The sequence below is a fragment of the Micropterus salmoides genome, unplaced genomic scaffold, assembly GCF_014851395.1.
Source record: "Micropterus salmoides isolate LMB-PRFRI ecotype aquatic unplaced genomic scaffold, ASM1485139v1 Ms_hic_scaffold_9, whole genome shotgun sequence".
NCBI classification, from domain to species: domain Eukaryota; kingdom Metazoa; phylum Chordata; class Actinopteri; order Centrarchiformes; family Centrarchidae; genus Micropterus; species Micropterus salmoides.
Window position 1 is genome coordinate 3,575,522 of NW_024044681.1, and position 9,879 is coordinate 3,585,400.

Sequence of the window (9,879 nt, forward strand, 5' to 3'; positions counted from 1 at the left end):
CACAGAAAAATGGTCAAACACGTAAAAAATCTAATTGAAATAAAGTCAAACTTTATTGTCGTTCTTCGCATACAAGTAAACAGCTGGACCAAATGTTGTTTCGTACCGACGATGGTGCATAAAGACCTCAGACCGATCACATGATACTCACTATACCATGCACAGCGAACAGTAGCTGTACACAGACAGCAGGGAAATGCTTTGTAATGTTTTTTAAATGTAAAGGATGATTCAAGAAATGTACCAAAGCCTTTAAATACTAAACTACGGTCATCCAGTTTATACTCAATCTATGTGTGTGCAGTTACACTTAAATATACATTTATATGTATATAAACTTAAAAACTGTCATGTTAAAGTAACTGAAGTATAAAACAGAAGTCAACGTTAACATGAAATAAATAAAGGAGTTTTATTTCCCCTCATATCTGATTTCCAAGATTAGATTTGTTTTATTTTCTTAAATGATTTATTTAGTTTTAAACAACATTGAGGGATTTTCTGTTTTGGCTGAGTTCCAGAAAATGACCCAGTTAATCATTCTCAGGTCTCAGAGGCAGTTAGCGCTCACAGTTCTTCTTCCTGTATTTTGTGGCTTTTCTGTTTGTAGGTGTTTGACAGTAAACTGCCAACATATTACAAACTGTCTGTCTGACTGTTTAGAATATTCATTTTCACTGTTTTTGCATCTACTGTGATGCAGAGTGCTTTTAAAACACAGTACTGACCAGAACACAGACTTTGTCTTGGCACTGTGTGTTTGTGCACTGAGAGCTGCTGGGATTAAAACATGTTTAATGGTTAAAAGCTGGTTTTGATTTTAATTAAAAGGATTCATAACTTATAAATAAATAAATATGTTTACAAAGAGGCAAATGAAATTAATGACATTAGAACAAAAAGATTTGCAAAACACAAATAAATGAACAAATCTGTCCTCAGCTGACTGTGTTTTTGCAGCAGCTCCTCCAGCAGCACACAAGTTGATTGATGTCTGACCTTTAGACTGCAGACTGGTGGTGTTGGGGGTGGGTGGGTTTTGTTTCTGCACCCGCAAACACCATGCTCCAGTGTGAGAAACTTGGTGAGGTGACTGCTTTCTGCATTGAGCAATCTGTATCTGCATTTCTGAAACTTGCACTGCAAACTCTAAATACCTTTTTAAATACTGACAAACCTTCAGCTCTGTGAACCTTTTAAAAATCAAACGAAAAGTCACAGAACTTTTATTTAAATTCATGGGATGAAAACATTATTGAACTAGGGGGTCCTTAATGTGAAAGTATAAAGAAAGTATAGTGTCAGAAATTATGCCAGGAACCAGATGCAGACCAGGAGACAATGCAGCAGTTTAAACAGTTTGAGGAAGAGTGAGCAAACTAAGGCAGGGTGAGGTGGCAGGGAGTTTCCTTCCAAGAAAGTGAGGGCTGGCTGTAAGGCTTGGAACTGGCAGGCAGGCTGAGCAGGTTAAATGGGCGATGGGCCAGGACTAACTAATCCAGCGAGGAATTGATGTCTGGCCTCTGCTTCAGCGGTAGGGATGGCTGATCAGGAACAGGTGTGATTACCAGCAGGTGCAGCTCGTGCCAACGCAGGAAGCCGGACACGCCCGGGACTCAAAAACTGAGAGAAGATAGGGGATGAAAACAGAACAAAAACACACCAAGCATGCCTCGTTCACCCAAAGGGAAAAAACAAATCAAAACACACTCACTCAGTCTCAAACTCAGGTGCCTGATGCAGGAGTCATGAGATCTGGGCAGGAGAAGGCGCTGTTACTGAACTCACAATGTTAAAATGAATATTTGAACAGAAAAGACAGCCGACAGAAGTAGATTGTCAGTATTCAGATAGATTCACCCATATTCTCAAAACTTTAAACACAAAACCCTCTTTAACTACCAAAACACTGCATAGTTGTTTCAATATCAAATAATTTTACAAAACCACCAGCTGGCACCCCTTTGGCCTGGGACACCCACTTTAGGGTCTGTCCTCACGGCCGTGTTTTGGCCACGTAGATTAAAAACACGGTGGGCTTCCAGCTCCATGACTCTGTAAAAGAAATCCCCCCTGTGGGGGTTAGTCGTTGGGTCCTAAAGAAGAAATACAAGAATTACACACAAGCAATAGATTTTAATTTTGGTAAGATGCAGTTATTAAGTCAGAATACATATTTTACCTTTTGTTCACTGGAAGATTCTGACAATTGATGCGACCTCAGACTGATAAATAATTGTACAGATTTTCAAATTATTATTATTTTGATCGTTTGATAGTAGTAATTGTTTTGTTTTTACATTTGATACTGATTTCTTTTTTTAATTTATTATAATTTTTTTATCAATTAATTATTTATTGAATTTTTAACACACACACACACACACACACGCTTATTGTTTTATTTATTTAATTTAATTTTTTTTTTTTAACACAAACACACATACATTACTTTACGCTTTAATTACTTGTTTAATGAAATTTATGGGGTTGATTGTTCTTTGTAGTTTGTATGATGCTGCACTTTTTTTTACGTGGGTTAAGGATTTTGCTGCTGGCATGTAAAGCCGTCTGCTCCCAGCGCTGTTCCAAAGACTTCTATTCCTGTCATCATCACGCATAGACCAGTAAACCGAAATGTGCACATCCCACACAGAAATATTAGTAATCTCTTAAGGATTAGGACAACTGCACCAACTCCAGCACCCAGAACAAACTCATTTAAAATGGCTCTCTTCAATGTGAGATCACTTTCAAGTAAGACTTTTATCTTAAATGATTTTATCTTGTCTGCAAATCTAGATTTTATGTTTTTAACTGAATCCTGGTTGCAGATGAATGACTATAGCCAGCTAGCTGAACTGTGTCCGCCTCAATATGATTGTTTTAGTCAACCGAGGGTCAGTGGTCGTGGTGGTGGGCTAGTGAGCATGTATAGGAAATATTTAAAATGTCATCAAGTACGCTGTGATGAATTTAACTCCTTTGAAGTTCTCACTCTTAAAGTTGGAGGGCTGCAACCTATCATATTTGTTATAATTTATCGCCCCCCAAAACCGCCTGGAGGATTTTTATCAGATCTTCCTGAATTTTTATCTACTCTGGTTTTAAATTATGACAGAATTGTTCTTTGTGGTGATTTTAATATTCATGTTGATGACCCCACCAATGTTAATGCAACTAACTTTTTAAATATGGCCACTTCTTTTAACTTCAAACAACATGTCAAAGGGCAAACACATAACCGTAGTCATACACTGGACTTGGTTTTTACCCTGGGTGTCAGCATTTCCTCTGTGGAATTGGTGGACATGACCATATCTGACCACAGATGTATTGTTTTTATCTGCGATTCGCCTGTTACTCATGCCGCCTCACCGAGCTCCGTGTGTTCTCGCATCTTTAATGAACAAAGGGTTTCAAAGTTTTGCGCATTCTGTCAGAGCCAAAGCCAACACCTGTCTGATTCCAACACCAACAATCTGGTCGATCACTTCAATCTTATCTGCTTGTCGTCACTAAATATTACTGCTCCTCTAAAGGTTAGGCCTACGTCTAAAGCTAGTAAGCAACCCTGGATAAATGACAGCATTCGCAGCCTAAAAAGGGAATGCAGGAAAGCAGAGCGCAGATGGAAAAAATCCAGTCTCCAAGTCCATTACCTCAGTCTGAAGGATTTATTAATTAACTACAATAAAATGGTTAAGGATGCGAGAACACACTATTTTTCTGAACTCATTACTACACATAAACACAATCCCAGGTTTCTGTTTAAGACTGTGGATCAGCTGGTAAACCCAACCCCTCCTTGTGCCTCAGCTGGAAGTAATGATGACTGTGAATTGTTTTTATCTTATTTTACCAATAAGGTGGTGTCAATCAGAGCCTCTATTACCCCCGCGGCCTCTTACTCAGAGGTTCCTCACCAGCAACAACAGAGTTTTAACCAGTTTTATCCCATCGACTTGTCTGAGCTTTTAAAAACAGTATCACAAATGAGAGTGTCCTCCAGCCCACTTGATGTTATACCTACAAAGTTTTTACTGAAAATAATAGATTCTGTTGGGCCCCATTTGATCTCTGTTTTCAACAGCTCCCTATCTACTGGTTGTGTCCCTGATTATTTTAAAATGGCTTGCGTGAACCCACCTTTAAAGAAACCTGGTTTAGATCCCTCCCTCCCACATAATTTTAGACCAATTTCAAAACTGCCTTTTATTGCAAAGATTCTAGAAAGAATTGTGTCCAAACAGCTGCTCACTGTACTGGAAAATAACAAAATATTTGAGAAGTTTCAGTCTGGTTTCAGGAAGTACCACAGCACTGAGACTGCCCTGCTTAAAGTCACCAATGACCTTTTAATGTCTGCTGATGAAGGTATGTGCTCAGTCCTTGTACTCCTGGACCTTAGCGCTGCTTTTGACACCATTGATCACAACATCATGTTAGACAGACTGAGGCACTGGGTGGGGATCTCTGGTACTGCCCTAGAATGGTTTTCATCCTACCTGTCAAATGGGAAGTTCTGTGTGTCTGTAAACAACTATGTCTCCTCATTCTGTCCAGTTAAATATGGTGTGCCTCAGGGGTCGGTCTTAGGACCCATTTTGTTTTCCTTGTATCTGCTTCCCCTTGGACATATTATCCATAAATATGGCATTTCTTTTCATATTTATGCTGATGACACACAAATGTACTTGCCCGTCAGATCCACAGACCCTGGAATGCTGAGTTCACTTAACAACTGCCTTTGTGAAGTTAAAAAAATGGATGTCAAATAATTTCCTCCAGCTGAACTCAGACAAAACAGAAATCCTGGTCATCGGGTCCCAGCAGATGGCAAATCAAATACTGCCATCTGCTGGTTCCCTAGTAAATCACATTAAGCCTGTGGCAAAGAACCTTGGTGTTTGGTTTGATAGTAATTTAAATTTCGAGCAGCCCACCACAAAGCTTGTTCAATCATGTTTTTATCAACTTAGAAATATAGCAAAAATTCGATCTATGTTAACTTTTAAGGACACCGAGACCATTTTACACGCCTTCATCTCATCACGCCTGGATTATTGCAACAGCCTTTTCACCTGTTTAACCCAAAAATCTATTGATCGACTCCAGACTGTCCAGAACTCAGCTGCCAGGCTTTTAACCAGAACAAAGAAATATGACCACATTACTCCTATTTTAGCTTCACTACACTGGCTCCCAGTATGTTTTAGAATTGACTTTAAAATTCTATTGATCACTTTTAAAGCTCTTCATGGCCTCTCGCCTTGTTATATTTCTGACCTTTTAGTCCCATACGCACCAGCACGTACCTTGAGATCCTCGGGCAGAGGTCTGTTGTCTGTTCCAGAGTCTCGACTGAAAACTAAAGGGGACAGAGCGTTTGCTGTCAGGGCCCCGAGGCTCTGGAACAGCCTGCCCGAGGAAATCAGGTCGGCTAAGTCAGTGAACTCTTTTAAGTCCCTTCTTAAAACATACTTTTATAGGAGAGCCTTTCCCGATCTTATTTGACTTTATTTTATCCCTTTTATTTTATTGTATTTTACTAATTTTATATAAATTTTTCATGCTCTTATCTTGTTTTTTTTTTGTATTATTCTTTACACTTGTTAAAGCACTTTGTAACTTGTTTTGGAAAAGTGCTCTACAAATAAGGATTATTATTATAATTAGGCAATATTGTTGTTACACATTCATGCCAATAAAGCTCATTTGAATTGAACTGAAGGGCCACATTTGGCTGCTCTCTGAGACCAGTCTCTTTCTATGATGGCCCCTGGTTGATTACCTGGTCTGTGATTGACCAGGTAACCTGCAGCTCTTGGTCATCTCTGCTGTTGTCTTTCACCACCACGCATGCAGAATCCTCTTCCTCTCCGTCTCTTTCTCCTCCATCTCTTGCAGGCTCCATTTTGAAGTGGAGGCGTAACAAAACGTTCAGAAGATGTCTCCTTTTCTAGGTGGTAAGGAGATCACCAGGTGAAAAGACCAGGGTGGGGCTCTAACTGAGATGGGAATGACCTGTTGATGGTGTCGTTTACATAATTTCAAACAATACATTTTCAGTACTACAACCATCTTTTTGAATGTATGTCATTGGACTTGAAATTTGGCAAATCACTGTCCATTTGAATGTTTGTCAGGTTTTGAAGTTAAATTTGAAAAGGCTATGTAAGAATTTGCAACACCGGCTGCGGATACACACAGCTTTTCTGGTGGATGACTTTCAGTGAGAAGAAAATTCTTGAATTTTGAAAGCTGTGGTCATTAAATGTCTTTTGTGTTACTATATGTTACGTCCTCGCTCTCTAGGGGTAGGAGAGACGTAAACATAAACCAGATTTATTAAACAGTCTGATACACACAAAATGGTCAAACAGAAAATGGGCAAGTGGGTGCTGCGTAAAACAAAGAACCAAATATAACAAAAAGAGATCCCTCCTACCTGAGGGATTACTAAACTACTTGAAAAAAAAGGATAAACAAAAACCTCTCTAGCCGTTGTTCAGAAGCAAAACACAGGGAGCGCAACACCCCTAAACCTAGTGTCTCTAAAACAAGTATTTTACTAACAGGTGTGGGTGATCAGTGATGAGCTTCCCCTAGCCCAATTCTGTAGACTGTAATGGAGACCAGGGGTTCCATTACCTGAAATAGTCAAGTATGTATTAAGGTGGGGATAACTGATAAAGCAGGAGCCATACACATTGTTGTTTTGATTGTTTATTTAATTTGTGAATCATTTGATAGCTGTCTTTGTGAGTGGTTCCACAGGGGGGGGGGTCTGGCCATCCTGCCTGTGTGGAAAGAAACCTCAATCAGGGATAGTCAAGGTTCACAATATAGTATTGACTGCTTTTACTCGATTTCAGTTAGTTGTTAGATTAGTTTAAACAAGAAGATGAACAATGTAAGTACTCACCTCTTCCTGGTTGTCTCTTCAGCAGGGGGCGGAGGCAAAGGAGTGTTGTAGGCCCAAGCACCTGCTTAAGAGCTGCAGGAGCAAACCATGAAGCTGAGAAGGGGGGAGTAAAGCCATCAATAATACTGACTTATGTGATTATTTTGAGTATGCTTTATTGATTTACTGATAGAAATTTGTATTTATGTAAATATTCATTCTTTGGGCTCTATTTTTCTGTGGTGTTGGGTTTTTGGGTAAATTATTTAGTATTCTAAATGATGGTGGTCCCACCTGAGTAGTTTTACCCACTTAATTACCTGCAGGAGGGAGTGTATAAAAGGCAGCAAGTTACTTCCAGTGCAAGTTGTTTTGTTGCTTGTTGGTGTCTCCTCTTGTTGGTATGGAAGACAATAAATGCCACGTTTGTGCTTGCATTTTACCTCTGTCTCATGTCTCTCTCTGAAAAATGTAAAGCCACCGCCAGGCCATCGGACAAGTGGTGTCAGAAGTGTGGGCTTGGAAGAGTAGAGACAAGGCTAGGATGACAAGAGGTGGAAAAAAGAAACATTTAGATGAAATGGGAGATGATGAAGCAGGTGCTGCAGTGGACACAGGGCTTAAAAAAGGAGGCAGCCTGGAGGATAAACTGGATGAACTTGCAGGTCTGGTCAAATCATTAATACAGTCTCAAGCAGCAAGAGATCAGCAAATAGAGAATGAGTCCGCTCGACAAGAACAAAGATGGAGAAGTATGCAACACCAGTTTCGGCAGATCCAACTCCAGGTGAATAAAATGAGAGATGAGCAACAGCAGGACCAAGACAACTTTGGAATGGATAATGACAGACAAAGTGACAGGGGTGAACCGGACGAGGGGCCTAGTATGGTGAGTCAGCAAGCGGGGGGGTTTGCCCAGGCGGGAACCATTAACACACAGAGATCCCAAATTGCTCCCGCTGACTTCAGAGGATGACATTGAACACTTTCTGACTACATTTGAGAGGATGTCTCAAGTTTGCCGTTGGCCCAGAGAGGAATGGGCTGTTCGACTGGTTCCTCTGCTCACAGGTAAAGCACGTAGTGCTTATGTGTTCATGGACATTGCTGATTCTGAAGTGTATGACAAGGTTAAAGATGCCATTCTTGTCAAATATGAGATAACCGCTGACACCTATCGTAGAAGGTTTCGATCCCTGGACATTCATCAGAATGAGACTCCAAGAGAACTATATGTCCGCCTTAAAGATTTGTTTCACAAGTGGGTGAAACCAGAGAAATCCACTGTGAAGGACATTTCTGAACTGATTATCCTGGAGCAGTTTCTGAGGATGGTGAATCCGGATTTGGAGGTGTGGATACGGGAACGAGCTCCTAAGTCTGCAGAGGAGGCCGCAAGCCTAGCAGAAGTCTTCATGTCTGCCAGAACGGGGACCAGAAGAACCACCTTTGGTCGGGACGGTTTCTTGACTAGACGAAGTAAGTCTGATGGGGGTGAAAGGGGTGGTGGTATAGCTCAGAGTAGAAATCAGCCTAGCACTAGACAATTTACTACTAGTAAATTCAACCCTACCAAAAAGTTATATTCTGGTACAAAGTCAGATGTGAGGTGTTATCAGTGTAATCAGATTGGTCACACCCAGTATACCTGCCCAGCCACTACTCAGAGTAAGCCCTCCCTTTTGTGTTCAGTTCCCAGGCCCACTTTCTCAGCCTCGGTGCATGAGCCAGTACGAACAGCACCTGTGCTAGTAAATGGTCAGCGTGAGGTAGCTCTCTTAGACACAGGAAGCTTTCAGTCTGTGGTTCTGTCTAGCTTAGTGCCGAGGGAGTTATGGAGTGATGCTAGGGCCAAGATAAGCTGTGTGCATGGCGATGAGAAAGATTATCCCATGGCTGAGGTTTATTTGACTGTAGGTGGCCAGACATTTCTCTTGCCAGTGGCCTTAGCACCCAAACTACCCTATGCTGTCATTCTTGGCCTAGATGTTTCCACACTGCTAGATTTAGTACACAACGGAGAAGCTAAAAATCAGAACTTTGCAAATGATCTACAGGAGGCTGAGTCACCAGAAGTTGACTCATTCGGTCAGGCAAGTGACCGGCAGGCAAACCTTAGGGCCTTTACTTCCAGTTTGTAATTTGGTGACTACTAGAGCTCAGAAGGCCAGGAACCCCCTTAAAGAGCTGCCATTTTTTGATGTGGAATTGGAGGCAGGCTCAGTTAAACCAACAAAGTCCAGAGCTCAGAGGAGAAGGGATAAGTTTTTGGGTTCAGCCAGGCCAGAAGTTGAACAGCAAATGAAGCCCGCTCAGTTTCTGGAGTTTGATGTGCCCTCCGATATATCAGCACTGCAGCAGACTGACCCGACCTTAAAGCCCTGGTTTGATAAAGTCTCAGAGGTTGAAGGGAAGAAGCAGGGAAGAACAGATGTTCTTGCAGAAGCAACCTATGCTGTGAGAGATGGTATTCTTTATCAGTGCAAAGGCAAGACTGAGGCCATTGCTTTGCCACAGGCTTTTAGGCAGAAAGTCATGGAACTTGGTCATTCAATCCCCTGGGCAGGCCACTTAGCGTTTCAAAAGTCTCTAAATAGAATCGCTAGGCGATTTGTGTGGCCAGGCATGTACACTCAAGTACAGCAGTTTTGTGCATCATGTCAGACATGTCAGTTGACCTCAAACAAAGGAGTGGCTCGTGCCCAGCTTCAGCCATTGCCTATAATAGACACACCATTTGAAAGAATAGGTATGGATATAGTGGGCCCTCTTGAGAGAAGTTCCTCTGGTAATCGTTACATTTTGGTAATTTGTGACTATGCCACGCGCTATCCAGAAGCTTTTCCCCTCAGATCAATTAAAGCCAGACATGTTGCCAATTGTCTACTGCAGTTATTTTCTAGAGTAGGCATAGCCAAAGAAGTGCTAACAGACTGTGGGACTAATTTCTTGTCAAAACTACTGCGGGAGGT